Below are 19646 nucleotides of genomic sequence, written 5' to 3' on the forward strand. Positions count from 1 at the left end.
GGGAGAGTGCTAGTGACGGCTCTGAGCCGTCATTAGCACCAGAGTGGGAAACTCTGTGACGGCTCAGAGCCGTCATTAGCACTCAAGGGGTTAAAGGGATATGAAAAACATATTTTTTTTCTTTCATGTTTAAGATAGAACATGCAATTTTAAGTAACTTTCTAATTTACTCTTATTATCATTTTTTTCTTTGTTCTCTTACGGCTAGATTTAGACTTTTGTCAGTAAAGACCCGCGTAGCTAACGCTCCTTTTTGTTCCCCCCCGCACCTTTTAAACAACGCTGGTATTGAGAGTTCTCTGAAGGGCTGCGTTAGGCTCCAAAAAGGGAGCGTAAAGGCATATTTACCGCCACTTCAACTCTCAATACCAGCGTTGCTTACGGTAGCGGCTAGCTGGAAAAATGTGCTCGTGCACGATTCCCCCATAGGAAACAATGGGGCAGTTTGGGCTGAAAAAAAACCTAACACCTGCAAAAAAGCAGCGTTAAGCTCCTAACGCAGCCCCATTGTTTCCTATGGGGAAACAGTTTCTAAGTCTGCACCTAACACCCTAACATGAACCCCGAGTCTAAACACCCCTAATCTTACACTTATTAACCCCTAATCTGCCGCCCCCGCTATCACTGACACCTGCATTACACAATTAACCCCTAATCTGCCGCTCTGTACACCGCCGCAACCTACATTATCCCTATGTACCCCTAATCTGCTGCCCCTAACATCGCCGACACCTATATTATATTTATTAACCCCTAATCTGCCCCCCCCAACGTCGCCGCTTCCTACCTACACTTATTAACCCCTAATCTGCCGACCGGAGCTCGCCGCTACTCTAATAAATGTATTAACCCCTAAACCGCCTCACTCCCGCCTCAAAAACCCTATAATAAATAGTATTAACCCCTAATCTGCCCTACCTAACATCGTCGACACCTAACTTCAAGTATTAACCCCTAATCTGCCGACTGGACCTCGCCGCTACTCTAATAAATGTATTAACCCCTAAACCTAACACCCCCCTAAATTAAATATAATTTTAATCTAATGAAATAAATTAACTCTTATTAAATAAAGTATTCCTATTTAAAACTAAATACTTACCTGTAAAATAAACCCTAATATGGCTACAATATAACGAATAATTACATTGTAGCTATTTTAGGATTTATATTTATTTTACAGGCAACTTTGTATTTATTTTAACTAGGTACAATAGCTATTAAATATTATTTACTATTTAATAGCTACCTAGTTAAAATAATTACAAAATTACTTGTAAAAAAAATCCTAACCTAAGTTACAATTAAACCTAACACTACACTATAAATAAATTAAATCAATTAACTACAAGTACCTAAAATTAAATAAACTAAACTAAATTACAAAAAAACAAACACTAAATTACAAAAAATAAAAAAAGATTACAAGAATTTTAAGCTAATTACACCTACTCTAAGCCCCCTAATAAAATAACAAAGCCCCCCAAAATAAAAAAAATTCCATACCCTAATCTAAATTAAAAAAGTTAACAGCTCTATTACCTTACCAGCCCTTAAAAGGGCTTTTTGCGGGGCATGCCCCAAAGAAATCAGCTCTTTTGCCTGTAAAAAAAACACAATACCACCCCCCAACATTACAACCCACCACCCACATACCCCTACTCTAACCCAAACCCCCCTTAAATAAACCTAACACTACCCCCCTGAAGATCTCCCTACCTTGAGTCGTCTTCACCCAACCGGGCACCGATGGACCAAAAGAAGACATCCGGAGCGGCAGAAGTCTTCATCCTATCCGGGCAGAAGAGGACATCTGGACCGGTAGACATCTTTATCCAAGCGGCATCTTCTATCTTCATCCATCCGGAGCGGAGCGGAGCCATCTTCTTCCAGCCGACGCGGATCCATCCTCTTCTACCGACGCCTACTCGCCGAATGAAGGTTCCTTTAAATGACGTCATCCAAGATGGCGTCCCTCGAATTCAGATTGGCTGATAGGATTCTATCAGCCAATCGGAATTAAGGTAGGAAAAATCTGATTAAAAGTTTGGGTTTATATTTAAAGATACTACACTCGGACTACCCTTAAACTTAACCCTGTGTTTGTGATTAGACCTCCTGACTAACCAAAAGAAAGTTCATGGAAAAAATGTGTTTAGGGTTAGCGCTAAATTAAAGCTTAAAAAGGTGTAGAGATAAATATTCTGTAAGATTTATATTATTCTTCTATAATGATATTCATATCAACAATGTGTTTCATAAAAATTTTTTAATAAAAATTAAAAATACAAATAAAGATGGATGCCGGCATCAATTCTAAATGGAAAAATATATACAATGTATACAAGAATGAAACGTTATGTTTTAAAACAATGTAGCAAGATAAAAAAGGAATTTGAACAGATTTTGAGTAGTATACTTTAAAGAAAAAAATAGCGATTGTCACCGTGCATATAGGTGTTTGATATTTACATTGATATTACCTTATATGCAGAGGTTTGTGTGTATTCGCTATTTCAATGGACCGGGACTCTCAATGTTCAGTCCTGTATTGACTATGTTTTTTGAAACAGTCTGTTTCTCGGTAGTTCTCTCAAAAGAAAGGCAAGTCAAAGTTCCCACTATGTTTTTCTTTGATAAAGGCCCAAGGGCTGAAACGCGTAGAACTTTGCTCACTGGAAAGATTGCTACTCTTTGAAAGATTGCTACTCTTTGAAACTTTCATTTAAGTTTGATATAGTCCAGTAGGTTGGGTACTTTGAACTAAACAAAAGCGTGTGGAGTTCTATAAGTATAATTCCTAACCCATGATCTGATCACTATTCTTCTTAAAACTTAACCGCTGTGAAATAAGACAGCGGAGACTCAACAACAAACAAGTTACTTCTCTTCAACTTTACTCCGGAACCACTTGGAGGAAATTGACCACAGGGAGAAAACTCCCCACAACAAAATAGAGATTTCACTGTCATACAGACATCCAATACGGCGTATATGATACGCATACAAAGCCATCACAAATTACGGAGTTGATACTGAGAAGAGTGTCAGGACACGGACATCAAACGGCAAAGAAAAACATAGTGGGAACTTTGACTTGCCTTTCTTTTGAGAGAACTACCGAGAAACAGACTGTTTCAAAAAACATAGTCAATACAGGACTGAACATTGAGAGTCCCGGTCCATTGAAATAGCGAATACACACAAACCTCTGCATATAAGGTAATATCAATGTAAATATCAAACACCTATATGCACGGTGACAATCGCTATTTTTTTCTTTAAAGTATACTACTCAAAATCTGTTCAAATTCCTTTTTTATCTTGCTACATTGTTTTAAAACATAACGTTTCATTCTTGTATACATTGTATATATTTTTCCATTTAGAATTGATGCCGGCATCCATCTTTATTTGTATTTTTAATTTTTATTAAAAAATTTTTATGAAACACATTGTTGATATGAATATCATTATAGAAGAATAATATAAATCTTACAGAATATTTATCTCTACACCTTTTTAAGCTTTAATTTAGCGCTAACCCTAAACACATTTTTTCCAGGAAAAATCTGATTGTCTGATGGAATCAGCCAATCAGATTCAAGTTCAATCGGATTGGCTGATCCAATCAGCCAATCAGATTGAGCTCGCATTCTATTGGCTGATCGGAACAGCCAATAGAATGCGAGCTCAATCTGATTGGCTGATTGGATCCGCCAATCCGATTGTACTTGAATCTGATTGGCTGATTCAATCAGCCAATCAGATTTTTCCTACCTTAATTCTGATTGGCTGATAGAATCCTATCAGCCAATCGGAATTCGAGGGACGCCATCTTGGATGACGTCATTTAAAGGAACCTTCATTCGGCGAGTAGGCGTCGGTAGAAGAGGATGGATCCGCGTCGGCTGGAAGAAGATGGCTCCGCTCCGGATGGATGAAGATAGAAGATGCCGCTTGGATGAAGATGTCTACCGGTCCGGATGTCCTCTTCTGCCCGGATAGGATGAATACTTCTGCCGCTCCGGATGTCTTCTTTTGGTCCATCGGTGCCCGGTTGCGTGAAGACGACTCAAGGTAGGGAGAACTTCAGGCGGGTAGTGTTAGGTTTATTTAAGGGGGGTTTGGGTTAGAGTAGGGGTATGTGGGTGGTGGGTTGTAATGTTGGGGGGTGGTATTGTGTTTTTTTTTACAGGCAAAAGAGCTGATTTCTTTGGGGCATGCCCCGCAAAAAGCCCTTTTAAGGGCTGGTAAGGTAATAGAGCTGTTAACTTTTTAAATTTAGATTAGGGTATGGAATTTTTTTTATTTTGGGGGGCTTTGTTATTTTATTAGGGGGCTTAGAGTAGGTGTAATTAGCTTAAAATTCTTGTAATCTTTTTTTATTTTTTGTAATTTAGTGTTTTTTTTGTAATTTAGTTTAGTTTATTTAATTGTAGGTACTTGTAGTTAATTGATTTAATTTATTTATTGATAGTGTAGTGTTAGGTTTAATTGTAACTTAGGTTAGGATTTATTTTACAGGTAATTTTGTAATTATTTTAACTAGGTAGCTATTAAATAGTAAATAACTATTTAATAGCTATTGTACCTAGGTAAAATAATTACAAAGTTGCCTGTAAAATAAATATAATTTCTGAAATAGCTACAATATAATTATTCGTTATATTGTAGCTAGTTTAGGGTTTATTTTACAGGTAAGTATTTAGCTTTAAATAGGAATACTTTATTTAATAAGAGTTAATTTATTTTGTTAGAATAAAATTATATTTATCTTAGGGGGGTGTTAGGGTTAGGGTTAGACTTAGCTTTAGGGGTTAATACATTTATTAGAGTAGCGGCGAGGTCCGGTCGGCAGATTAGGTGTTAATACTTGAAGTTAGGTGTCGGCGATGTTAGGGAGGGCAGATTAGGGGTTAATACTATTTATTATAAGGTTTGCGAGGCGGGACTGCGGCGGTTTAGGGTTTAATACTTGAAGTTAGGTGTCGGCGATGTTAGGGAGGGCAGATTAGGGGTTAATACTATTTATTATAGGGTTTGCGAGGCGGGAGTGCGGCGGTTTAGGGGTTAATACTTGAAGTTAGGTGTCGGCGATGTTAGAGAGGGCAGATTAGGGGTTAATACTATTTATTATAGGGTTTTTGAGGCGGGAGTGAGATGGTTTAGGGGTTAATACATTTATTAGAGTAGCGGCGAGCTCCGGTCAGCAGATTAGGGGTTAATAAGTGTAGGTAGGTAGCGGCGACGTTGGGGGGGCGCAGATTAGGGGTTAATAAATATTATGTAGGTGTTGCGATGTTAGGGGCAGCAGATTAGGGGTTTATAGGTATAATGTAGGTGGCGGCGGTATGCGGTCGGCAGATTAGGGGTTAAAAAATTTTATTAGAGTGGCGGCGATGTGGGGGGACCTCGGTTTAGGGGTACATAGGTAGTTTATGGGTGTTAGTGTACTTTAGAGCACAGTAGTTAAGAGCTTTATAAACCGGCGTTAGCCCAGAAAGCTCTTAACTACTGACTTTTTTCTGCGGATGGAGTCTTGTCGGTAGGGGCTCTACCGCTCACTTCAGCCAAGACTCTAAATACCGGCGTTAGGAAGAGCCCATTGAAAAGATAGGATACGCAATTGGCGTAAAGGGATCTGCGGTATGGAAAAGTCGCGGCTTGGAAGTGAGCGTTAGACCCTTTCCTGGCTGACTCTAAATACCAGCGGGCGGTAAAAAGCAGCGTTAGGAGCCCTTAACGCTGCTTTTGACGGCTAACGCAGAACTCTAAATCTAGGCGTTAGTATCTTTATTTGAAAAAGCAGGAATGTAAAATTGATATTAGGAGTAAATTAGAAAGTTGCTTAAAATTGCATGCTCTATCTGAATCATGAAAGAAAAAATGTGGGTTTAATATCCATTTAACCATGCTTTGTATTTTTTCTTTTTTCTTTTATTCTTGAAATATTTGTTATTGCTTCTGTAGCGGAGTATGTCAGCTAATGTTTGTATATTAGGAATAAAGTCACATGCTGTCACGCATGGTGTTTAACTTAACCTATACTAACCAAACACACTTTGTACAATGATGCACGTTGCTGGTGAAAAAAATAAAATAAACTTATTTTAGAAATGAAAGGTTATTACTATATGGACAATTATTAATGGTTATTAAAACTGATAATGGATCTAAAAATCTGAGTTTTTGGGAGTCTGCACAGGAAACAATTACATATTAGTAAGATGTTAGTAATGTCCCCTCCCCCCCATCACTATGTATCCTATCTGATTTTTAAAAAGTGAATTTTTTAGCTATTGTTATAATGTTGAATATTGACGCTGACAACAGTAAAGGAAACCATAAATGTTAGATAATGTTAAAGCACGGTCTGACACATAGCTGTGAATCATTACTTTACCAATTTTTGTGGTTTTTGGTTTTCATCACCAGAAACACTCTTTATATTTCACAAATCTGAAAACAAAATTTGGAAAATTCTCAAACAGTACTTTTTATCACATTACAAAATTATGGTCCTATGTGGAAATCTCAAGTGATTCAGCAAACTACATTTATGAGAAATCAAAAGAAAAAAATATGGCAATAGTTGACACACTCAAGAAATATGTATACAATAAATGTTTAACGTCAGTAAACCAAACTTAGAAGCCAGAAGATCTAGGGCCAGATTACAAGTGGAGCGCTAAATGTGCACTGGTATTATAAGTAAATATGTACATTGCCTTGCAAAAGTATTCACCCCCACTGACTTTTTACCTATTTTGTTACATTACAGCCTTAAGTTCAATGTTTTATTAATCTGAATTTTATGTGATGGATCAGAACACAATAGTCTAAGTTGGTGAAGTGAAATGAGAAAAATATATACATACAACTATTTTTTAGAAATAGAAAACCAAAAATTGGCATGTGCGTATGTATTCACCCCCTTTGTTATGAAGCCCATAAAAAGCTCTGGTGCAACCAATTACCTTCAGAAGTCACATAATTAGTGAAATGATGTCCACCTGTGTGCAATCTAAATGTCACATGATCTGTCATGACATATACACACCTTTTTTGAAAGGCCCCAGAGGCTGCAACACCTAAGCAAGAGGCACCAGTAACCAAACACTGCCATGAAGACCAAGGAACTCTCCAAACAAGTAAGGGACAATGTTGTTGAGAAGTACAAGTCAGGGTTAGTTGATAAAAAAATATCCAAATATTTGATGATCCCCAGGAGCACCATCAAATCTATCATAACCAAATGGAAAGAACATAGCACAACAGCAAACCTGCCAAGAGACGGCCGCCCACCAAAACTCACGGACTGGGCAAAGAGGGCATTAATCAGAGAGGCAGCACAGAGACCTAGGGTAACCCTGGAGGAGCTGCAGAGTTCCACAGCAGAGACTGGAGTATCTGTACATAAGACGACAATAAGCCGTACGTTCCATAGAGTTGGGCTTTATGGCAGAGTGGCCAGAAGAGAGCTATTGCTTTCAGCAAAAAACAAAATGGCACGTTTTGAGTTTGCAAAAAGGCATGTGGGAGGCTCCCAAAATGTATGGAGGAAGGTGCTCTGGTCTGATGAGACTAAAATTGAACTTTTCGGCCATCAAAGAAAACGCTATGTCTGACGCAAACCCAACACATCAAATCACCCAAAGAACACCATCCCCACAGTAAAATATGGTTGTGGCAGCATCATGCTGTGGGGATGTTTTTCAGCAGCCGGGACTGGGAAACTGGTCAGAGGTGAGGGAAAGATGGATGGTGTTAAATACAGGGCTATTCTTGAGCAAAACCTGTACCACTCTGTGTGTGATTTGAGGCTAGGACGGAGGTTCACCTTCCAGCAGGACCATGACCCCAAACACCCTGCTAAAGCAACACTTGAGTAGTTTAAGGGAAAACATGTAAATGTGTTGGAATGGCCTAGTCAAAGCCCAGACCTCAATCCAATAGAAAATCTGTGGTCAGACTTAAAGATTGCTGTTCACAAGCGCAAACCATCCAACTTAAAGGAGCTGGAGCAGTTTTGCAAGGAGGAATGAGCAAAAATCCCAGTGGTAAGATGTGGCACGCTCATAGAGACTTATCCAAAGCGACTTGGAGGTGTGATTGCCGCAAAAGGTGGCTCTACAAAGTATTGACTTTAGGGGGGTGAATAGTTATGCACATTGACTTTTTCTGTTATTTTGTCCTATTTGTTGTTTGCTTCACAATAAAAAATATAAAAAAAACATCTTCAAAGTTGTGGGCATGTTCTATAAATTAAATGATGCAAATCCTCAAACAATCCATGTTAATTCCAGGTTGTGAGGCAACAAAACACGAAAAATGCCAAGGGGGGTGAATACTTTTGCAAGGCATTGTATATTCACATATTAACATATAGATGTATATAATCATATATATTTACATTGTGGTCTATAGGAACACACAGTTCACGTAGACCGCAATATAAATGCACTTTTCAGTGCAGTTCTTTTCTAACACCACACTCCCACCAACTTTAGACCCCAAAAACTGTGTAGTGTAGTTGTTTATAATAATAAAAAAAAGCTTAATGTTTTTAATTAAAAAGTACAATGTCCTCTATTTTAAGGGCATTTGGGGCACTTTTAGGAAATTAACCAGAGATGTAATCTCTGGTTAACTTTCGGAGCGCTATTTGCTACCACTAGCTAGCGGTAGCAATAACCAGCCACTTGTAATGACTGGTTAATTATCATGTTCCCGCAAACAGGCAAATTTGTCCATTTGCGGAAGAGCAATAATTTAGTACTCCACTTGTAATCCAACCCCCTAGTGAGGAAAGAGGCATATTTTTTATTTTTTATTATTATTATTATGAGCCGAGAAAAGTACAGAAGAAAAAAAATGTAATCAAAAGTCTTTTGTTGTCTTATGAATAAATATAACATACTCTTCTATGGAAGAACATTAGAATGTGAAATATTAATATTTTCATGTCTGGTTTGCGCACTTGAGAATATGCGATCGGGTTTGTGGCGTTTTTTTTTTCCCATTTCTTTTTTACTCCATTCACCTCTATGGGGGAATAGGTTATCGTGCGCTCGTCGGGTTAGAGTGCAAGCAATAACTTTTTACTTTCAACTTGTAAGACAAGCTCATCCTGATGTGGCAAAAAGCTTCTAGTGCAGTTATCGCTCGAACAGGAGCGTTAAATAGCACTCCACTTATAATCTGGCCCATAATATATAATATACATTTAGCAGGGAATTGCATAATAACCTTGGGAGCCATTGTTAAAATCCCTTTTCCCTGGTCTCCCTTTCCCAGCTGATAATAAACATTTCCTCACTAAATCATGTGGTTTTTTTAGTTTGGTTTACTGGCACTAATCATTTATTGTATTCACATTTTTTGTAACTGTCTACAATTGCCAAGATTTTTTTCTTTCTCTTGATTTCTCTTAAATATTTTTTGCATAGTCGTTTGTAATTTCCACTTGGAATCATCATAATTTACCCTAATTATGGCCACAGGTATTACGTTTAAGAAGCCGTCTGTTTCAAATTTTCCATATACAGTGTATAATGTTTTGGATATTGTGTCCTCTTCTGTATAATTTTTAATATTTTCATCTTTATAATGCTAACTGTCAGAGGTTTGGGCCAGATACCTTAAAGGGCCATGAAACCCAAATGTTGAAACACTTGAAAGTGATGCAGCATAGTTGCGAAAAACTGACTAGAAAACATCCCCTGAACATCTCTATGTAAAAAAGAAAGATATTTTACCTCAAAAATTCCTCAGTAGCCACACCCCATTGTAAAGGACTTCTAAGCAGCAAATCAGTGTGTCTGTCCGTGACAGCTAAGGGAGTGAGCTTACGTGCACACTCATCTTATTTCCCTATTCAGTTACTATGAAATCTCATGAGAGTTAAGTCAAATCTCATGAGATCACATTAAAATAGTTCATGACCTCAGCACTGCTGATGCTGATTGGCTGCTGTTCATTTCTTCATTTTTTTTATTTATTTTTTACCTGCAGCTGGGCAGCAGCTAAGTATAACTTTTTACACAGAACTTACTCTGCTGAGCTGAGGAAATTGTGAGGTAAAATATCTTCTTTTTTTACATAGAGATGCTCAGGTGATATTTTCCTGTCAGCTTTTTACAGTTATACTGCATCAGTTTCAAGTAATTTAGCATATGAGTAATATGTCCCTTTAATATACAGTGTACATAGAACTGATATTATCTATATTATTCAGTTAGTATTACATTGTTTTATATCTGGCTTGTATATTACTGGAAATCACTTTAGCTTTTTATTGACATTATATTAGCTTTTTTGTGTGTAAATGTATAGTTGCTTTTTCCTTTGGTTAATTATCTCTAATTCTTACTTTGTTTTAATGATAGCCATTGCTGGGCTATACATGTCAAGCACCCAAAAGCCATCAACAGACCAGGTATTCCTTCTTCAGTACAGGTGAGACGCTAAGAACATCTTGTATTTATAGTGACACACAGGCAGGTGATCCCATAACACTGGCTTTTTTGTGACTTTAAAACAGGGCTGTCCAAACTTTTTATATGAAGTGGCGCACTGGAATGTGATCTGCTTCAGTTGTCTGCCTCCTATATCTCCATTAGTCTTCATACTGCTTGAAGAGTAATATTTTTTTATAAGGTCAAAGTAATAAAGAAACACCCTAGCTTAGTCACATAAAGTATTCAGCTAGCTGAAGAGGAAGCCCATACAATGCATTTAAAGGGACAGAAAACTCAAAATGTTTATGGTTCCAATTTTTTTATTTACTTCAGTTATCAAATTTACTTTATCCTCTTGAGATCCTTAATTCTGAAGCATACCTAGGTAGGCTTAGGAGCCATATAGCTCACCAGATGTGTTCAACTAGGTCCAGGTAGTACATTTTGTTGATCTTAATTTGTGTGTTTATCACTCTTGCAGGGGGTTAAACACAAGTTACATGCAAGCATTTTCTTTTTTGCTCTTTTATGGTGGATTATGGCTGCAAATATTTAGTTTGACAAGCCTGCTGTTTATAATTTATGACGAATCTAATGCTGTAGGCATCTACATAGTTATCTGTCAGAGGTTAGGCCCAAATACCTCAGTATACACATAAAAACTGTACTATTAACTTTTTTTTTTCAAAGGATTGCAGTTTGCCATTATGACAGAGCATTACACGTATGCTGCAGTATTAGGAACCTATAGTGAATTAAATACATGCGCAGGTGCAATGCTGAAAGCTTTAGACAATGCTGACCTGCCAATACTGTTTTTACTGTTATTTTAAGTATTTGTAACTTCATACTAAAATATTTTCTTAACTGTTCAATCTCTATAGGTTTATATAATGCCTATGCATCTGGTTTCTCTGCTTTTATTTCTGACCTGTCTGGGTTTACACAACACAGGTGAGTTTTGTATTATTGCTTATACCGTGTGTGTGTGTGTATATATATATATATATATATATATATATATATATATATATATATATATATATATATATATATATATATATATATATATATATATATATATATATATGCTATTCTAGTGTTAAAATAAAAGGCTCTGTTTCCTTTGTTTCATTAGAAGAGTGTTTTCTTAATAAATGTTACTATTTTACTTTCCGTTTAATCTCTACAAAAGGATTACATTTGTAGTCAAAGTTACAACTACATTCTACTATAGCCAATAATTGGAGCATGTGCATGTGTGCCCCCCTCCTTTGATCCAAAATAAAATGTTCTAATTAAATTGGGCTATATTTTTAACTACAATGTTCATTTTACCTCTTTTCTACTGGGAATTTCAGAGAAAAACTTGCCCAAAATACCGGGGGAATGTTTAGTATTTTACTATCACTTAAGTTAAACAGTAGACAAGATATTAGTCTAGGCCCATTTTGGTATATTTCATGCCACCATTTTTCCAACAAATGCAATCTTATAAAAAAAAAAAGTTAACTTTTTCACAATCTAGGGCTTTTTTTTTTCTCCACATCCCTGATCCCTCCCAAACAGCTCTCTAACCCTCCTGCCTCCACTAGTGGCAGCCATCTTAGGTATTGGCAGACAGCTGTTTTTAGTTATTTTTTAAATGTATTTATTAATATTTTTTTTCTGTGGTGTAGGGGTCTCCTCCACCTCCCCCTTTCCACGATTGTTAAGTAGACCGCACCCCCATACCTCACTTCCCCTTTTTTTGTAGTGTAGCGACCCATCCCTCCCTCTTCCTTCATAATTTGTTCTCTGCAGCATAGTATATCACCTATTCTTAAATTCCCCTGATTGTTCCATTTATTTTGATTAATTTGTTATAGATCAGGGAAGCAGGGATCTATGAGCTGTAATACCAACAACAAAACAAACTGAGGCTAGCATTTATCAGGTTATCATTATTACTATAAAGATCACTTGATAAATATAGGGACATGATACTACTTATCTGAACCTCAAACTTGCTCTGTAGTAGCCACTCCCCCACCATTTGAAATCACCTTTTCATGGTGCTCACTTGCATGTTGTGGGGACAATAGACATTTGAAATACGTTTTCCATCTAGCCCATACAGGGGAGAGATAGGGAATCCATTAGAGCCTTCCTATTCCCTCTGGTTAAACAGCACTTTAAAGGGTGATTACAGTAAAAAAAATACATACTCTAATCTGTTACAACATGTAATTATGACTATGGACCCTAGACTACTGTGTGTTTAACCCCTGCAAAGTTAGAACTAGTGCTGCTTATTGGATCACTGGCATTTAATCCACTCGGGACAGGCAGTGCTTTGTGAGTCCTGAGCGGCATTTCTGTGTGTTTAACCCCCTTGTGTGGGTTAAACACACAGTAGTCCAGGGTCAATAGTCATAAAATTACATGTTCTAATGGATTAGTGCATGCCATTTTTATTACTATAATGGTCCTTTAAGTTGTTCTGCAGCCTATCACTGCTTTACAGTGATTACCTGCATCTTACAGGTGCATGACAAACTCTCTTTCAACTGAGGGTTATCTTATCCCTGGGAGTGTAGGCAGAGCTAATATGGACATTCAAAGCCCTTGCCCCCAGCACCAGTCTCTCAATGTGGAATTATCTGACTCTGCAGTGGTATGGTTATCTCACTGATAGTTATGGTCAGAGCTGGCAATTGAGAAGGCAAGTTCATTTTTAAGCATTACTAATCACTGGGTGTTGACTGATCACTGGCTTTTATGCATGCCAAACAAGTCTGTTATATTGTAATCGAATTGGTTGTTTGTCCTCTGGGGAAAAAAGGCCAGCAAGAGCAAATATTGGCCTAGATTACGAGTTGTGCGTTAGCCTTAAAAAGCAGCGTTAAGAGGTCCTAACGCTGCTTTTTAACGCCCGCTGGTATTACGAGTCTTGAAGGTACAGGTGTACCGCTCACTTTTTTGGCCAGACTCGGAAATACCGCAAATCCACTTAAGTCAATTGCGTATCCTATATTTACTTTACTTATATATATACTGCTGGTATTACGAGTCTGACCAAAAGTGAGCGGTAAACCCTCTCCTGTCAAGCCTGGTACCGCATTTAACAGTCAGTAGTTAAGAGTTTTACACTACAATGCCGTAGCATAAAACTCTTAACTAAAGTGCTAAAAAGTACACTAACACCCATAAACTACTTATTAACCCCTAAACCAAGGCCCCCCCACATCGCAAACACTAAAATAAATATTTTAACCCCTAATCTGCCGAACCGGACATCGCCTCCACTATAATAAATATATTAACCCCTAAACCGCCACACTTCCGCATCGCAAACACTATTTAAATATTATTAACCCCTAATCTGCCGGCCCTAACATCAGAGCCACCTACCTACATTTATTAACCCCTAATCTGCCGCCCCCAACGTCGCCACCACTATAATAAAGTTATTAACCACTAAACCTAAGTCTAACCCTAACACCCCCTAACTTAAATATAATTTAAATAAATCTAAATAAAATTACTTGAATTAACTAAATTATTCCTATTTAAAACTAAATACTTACCTATAAAATAAACCATAAGCTAGCTACAATATAACTAATAGTTACATTGTAGCTAGCTTAGGGTTTATTTTTATTTTACAGGCATTTTTGTATTTATTTTAACTAGGTAGAATAGTTATTAAATAGTTATTAACTATTTTACTAACTACCTAGTTAAAATAAAGACACATTTACCTGTAAAATAAAACCTAACCTAAGTTACAATTACACCTAAAACTACACTACAATTAAATTAATTACCTAAATTAAATACAATTAATTACAATTAAATAAATTATCTAAAGTACAAAAAAAACACACTAAATTACAGAAAATAATAAAGAAATTACAAGATTTTTAAACTAATTACACCTAATCTAATCTCCCTAATAAAATAACCCCCCCCCCCATAAAAAAAAGCCCTACCCTACACTAAATTACAAATAGCCCTTAAAAGGGCCTTTTGCGGGGCATTGCCCCAAAGTAATTAGCTCTTTTACCTGAAAAAAATTACAATCCCCCCCAACATTAAAAGCCACCACCCACACAACCAACCCTACTCTAAAACCCACCCAATCCCCCATTAAAAAAACCTTACACTAACCCCCTGAAGATCACCTTACCGTGAGACGTCTTCACCAAACCTAAGTCTAACCCTAACACCCCCTAACTTAAATATAATTTAAATAAATCTAAAATTACTTGAATTAACTAAATTATTCCTATTTAAAACTAAATACTTACCTATAAAATAAACCATAAGCTAGCTACAATATAACTAATAGTTACATTGTAGCTAGCTTAGGGTTTATTTTTATTTTACAGGCATTTTTGTATTTATTTTAACTAGGTAGAATAGTTATTAAATAGTTATTAACTATTTTACTAACTACCTAGTTAAAATAAAGACACATTTACCTGTAAAATAAAACCTAACCTAAGTTACAATTACACCTAACACTACACTACAATTAAATTAATTACCTAAATTAAATACAATTAATTACAATTAAATAAATTATCTAAAGTACAAAAAAAGAAAACACTAAATTACAGAAAATAATAAAGAAATTACAAGATTTTTAAACTAATTACACCTAATCTAATCTCCCTAATAAAATAACCCCCCCCCATAAAAAAAAGCCCTACCCTACACTCAATTACAAATAGCCCTTAAAAGGGCCTTTTGCGGGGCATTGCCCCAAAGTAATTAGCTCTTTTACCTGAAAAAAAATTACAATCCTCCCCAACATTAAAAGCCACCACCCACACAACCAACCCTACTCTAAAACCCACCCAATCCCCCATTAAAAAAACCTTACACTAACCCCCTGAAGATCACCTTACCGGGAGATGTCTTCACCCAACCAGGCCGAAGTCCTCAACGAAGCTGGGAGAAGTCTTCATCCAAGCCGGGCGAAGTGGTCCTCCAGACGGGCAGAAGTCTTCATCCAGACGGCATCTTCTATCTTCATCCATCCGGCGTGGAGCGGGTCCATCTTCAAGACATCTGACGCGGAGCATCCTCTTCTTTCCACGACCGACGATTGAATGAAGGTTCCTTTAAATGACGTCATCCAAGATGGCGTCTCTTCAATTCCGATTGGCTGATAGAATTCTATCAGCCAATCGGAATTAAGGTAGAATAAATCCTATTGGCTGATCCAATCAGCCAATAGGATTGAGCTGGCATTCTATTGGCTGTTCCAATCAGCCAATAGAATGTCAGTTCAATCCTATTGGCTGATTGCATCAGCCGATAGGATTTTTTCTACCTTAATTCCGATTGGCTGATAGAATTCTATCGGAATTAAGGTAGAATAAATCCTATTGGCTGATCCAATCAGCCAATAGGATTGAGCTGGCATTCTATTGGCTGTTCCAATCAGCCAATAGAATGTCAGTTCAATCCTATTGGCTGATTGCATCAGCCGATAGGATTTTTTCTACCTTAATTCCGATTGGCTGATAGAATTCTATCAGCCAATCGGAATTGAAGGGATGCCATCTTGGATGACGTCATTTAAAAGAACCTTCATTCAGTCGTCGGCCGTGGAAAGAAGAGGATGCTCCGCGTCGGATGTCTTGAAGATGGACCCGCTCCGCGCCGGATGGATGAAGATAGAAGATGCCGTCTGGATGAAGCCTTCTGCCCGTCTGGAGGACCGCTTCTGCCCGGTTGGATGAAGACTTCTGCCCGTCTGGAGGACCACTTCTACCCGGTTGGGTGAAGACGTCTCCCGGTAAGGTGATCTTCAAGGGGTTAGTGTTAGATTTTTTTTAAGGGGGTATTGGATGGGTTTTAGAGTAGGGTTGGTTGTGTGGGTTTTAATGTTGGGGGGATTGTAATTTTTTTTCAGGTAAAAGAGCTGATTACTTTGGGGCAATGCCCCGCAAAAGGCCCTTTTAAGGGCTATTTGTAATTTAGTGTAGGGTAGGGCTTTTTTATTTTGGGGGGGCTTTTTTATTTTGTTAGGGGGATTAGATTAGGTGTAATTAGTTTAAAAACCTTGTAATTTCTTTATTATTTTCTGTAATTTATTGTGTTTTTTGTACTTTAGATAATTTTATTTAATTGTAATTAATTTAGGTAATTAATTTAATTGTAGTGTTAGGTGTAATTGTAACTTAGGTTACGTTTTATTTTACAGGTAAATTTGTCTTTATTTTAACTAGGTAGTTATTAAATAGTTAATAACTATTTAATAACTATTCTACCTAGTTAAAATAAATACAAAGTTGCCTGTAAAATTAAAATAAACCCTAAGCTAGCTACAATGTAACTATTAGTTATATTGTAGCTAGCTTAGGGTTTATTTTATAGGTAAGTATTTAGTTTTAAATAGGAATAATTTAGTTAATTGTAGTAATTTTATTTAGATTTATTTTAATTTTATTTTAATTATATTTAAGTTAGGGAGTTTAGGGGTTAATAACTTTATTATAGTGGTGGCGACGTTGTGGGCGGCAGATTAGGGGATAATAAAGGTAGGTAGCTTGCGGCAACATTGGGGCGGCAGAGTAGGGGTTAATAAATAAAATGTAGGTGTCGGCGATGTTAGGGGTGGCAGATTAGGGTTTCATAAGTATAATGTAGGTGGCGGCGGTGTCTGGAGTGGCAGATTAGGGGTTAATAATATAATGCACTTGTCGGCGATGTTGGGGCGGCAGATTAGGGGTTAATAAGTGTAAGATTAGGGGTGTTTAGACTCGGGGTTCATATTAGGGTGTTAAGTCTAGACATAAATTTATTTCCCCATAGGAATCAATGGGGCTGCGTTAGGAGCTTTACACTGCTTTTTTGCAGGTGTAAGGTTTTTTTCAGCCGGCTCTCCCCCATTGATTCCTATGGGGAAATCGTGCACGAGCAAAATTTTGCTCTACACTCACTTTTTTGCGGCCAACTCCGGGTTTGTAAAAACCTGTAATACCAGCGCTGTCTGTAAGTGAGCAGTGAGCATAAATTACTCGTTAGCACCGCACAGCCTCTAACGCAAAACTCGTAATCTAGGCGATAGTGTTTTGACAGCCTTGAGCTGTCCTATGTGAAAACAAAATATAGATGGCCACAGTGAAAGTAAAGAATTGTGGCTCACTGAATCAATATTGGTGATAACTTCTTAATATGCCTAAATTCAGTTTCTAAAATCATGTAATCATGGTTTTCTGATAGATTAGAATACTGTTTGTTAGTTAATGCAAAATATTTAATGGGGTTTTCATGGTGAAATGTGTAAAAGAGAGAGAGAGAAACAATATAAAAAGGTTTTTATTATCAAGTGGAATAGAGTAGAATTTAAACAGTTAAAGGGATAGTCTAGTCAAAATTGAACTTTCATGATTCAGATAGAGCATGGAATTTTAAGCAACTTTCTAATTTTCTCCTTATATAATTTTTTCTTAATTCTATTGGTGTCTTTATTTGAAAAAGCAAGAATGTAAGCCGGTCCATTTTTGGTTCAGAACCTGGAAAGCGCTTCTTGATTGGTGGCTACATTTTGACACCAATCACTAAGCGCTACCCAGGTGCTGAACCATAAATGGGCAGGCTTCTAAGCTTACATTTTCAAATAAAGATACCAAGAGAACGAAGAAAATGTGTTAATATGAGTAAATTTGAAAGCTGTTTAAAATTCCATGCTATATCTGAATCATGAACGTTTAATTTTGACTAGACTATCCCTTTAAAGATTGGGTACCACAGACTGGGATATATCCCATAGATGGAAACCTAAATTCTTCCCTACCTTTCTCTATATTTCATGTAGTATAGAATATAAAGCTCTCAGCATTTCTTTAGCCTCAGTATCCATACTTAAAAAGGCTGTGCAAAGAATTCCGGCTAAAAGGGAAAGCAAAATGCTGAGAAAGGAACAACTTCTATTGTATAAAGTTGTGTTTATTTATATAATGCCCTTACATAAAAGGCAGAACTATAATTATTAGTGTTTATTAGATTCAATTATATGTGTCCTAGTGTCAGCAATTTTACAGAGAATCCTCTTTTTGTCACGCAACACAGTATTTTTATAAAAAGCTAATTCAACTTGATTTCAGCACAAACCACATTTCATTTTTGCCTAATGCTGATGCTTTTATATGCATTGTTATGTAACAGGAAGCATACCACATGTTTAGAGTAAGTTCCAGGGTTTCATAAAAATATGTGAACCTGTAGTTTAATCCTTTAGCTGGGGTTAAATACACAGATCCTAATTCCACTAATATAGTAATGCAAAAATATCATGTGCACTGTATGGTGATTTATTTTTAAAACTTAATTTTCTAAGCTATTTCATTAGAAGGGACTGCTTGAATTAATTAAAGTGTCTAAATAAAATAAAAAATGCCTTCTCTTCTTCTTTTAGTAGAAATATGTAAAGATTATGGTGTGGAATTTAACAGAGAATTTGTCACTGAAGGACAGCCGTTGTACGTCACCTGCCCTTTAAATTACTTATTTAAAGACAATGAGTTTAATGTTACTTGGTATAAAAATGGCTCCACAACACAGATCTCTTCAGAGACACATGAAAGAGTTCATCAGAATGAAAACCTTCTCAGTTTTATTCCTGCGAGATTAGAAGATGGAGTATTCTATGTTTGTGTTCTAAGGTGAGCATTTTTTGCACTTATATATCAGTCAATATCTTTTTTATATACATAGTATATACAAGCTTTTGTATTATCATAATGATTGGCATTATGCAAATTTTATAACCTTGGTCAAGGATCAAATGAGACCCAGGAAGCAAATATCTGAAAAATGTGTCACCTGCTGATTCCATAGATTCTTGCTTACCCCAGATCATATGTCTGTCTCTAGCACTTGATGTTTACATTGAGTAGAATACGTCATTTTTCTCTTTTTACCAGTAAAGAACTAAACACAAATGTAATGTCCAGCTCGGTAGTAAAAATCTAGCAGCTACCATTCCTGATTGGCTGATTAGCAATGTCCTGCTTCTGAGGTGCAATTCTTGGGGCTCCCATACTATACCTTACCTTTAGGTTTAACCTCTTTGCAGGAGTTAAACACATAGTTCAAGTAAGTACATTTTTGCATTAAAATACCCCTTTAATAATCAAAAAATCATTTTGAAATACTAAGTGTTCATAAATGAAAAGAAAATAA

General features: G+C 36.7%; 1 pseudogene; it reads left to right on the plus strand.

Moving 5' to 3' along the window:
- Nucleotides 1-19646, plus strand: part of LOC128654015 (interleukin-1 receptor type 1-like) — a 244847-nt pseudogene that overhangs the window by 10348 nt on the left and 214853 nt on the right.

Source organism: Bombina bombina, chromosome 3 (genome assembly GCF_027579735.1).
Source record: "Bombina bombina isolate aBomBom1 chromosome 3, aBomBom1.pri, whole genome shotgun sequence".
Classification (NCBI taxonomy): domain Eukaryota; kingdom Metazoa; phylum Chordata; class Amphibia; order Anura; family Bombinatoridae; genus Bombina; species Bombina bombina.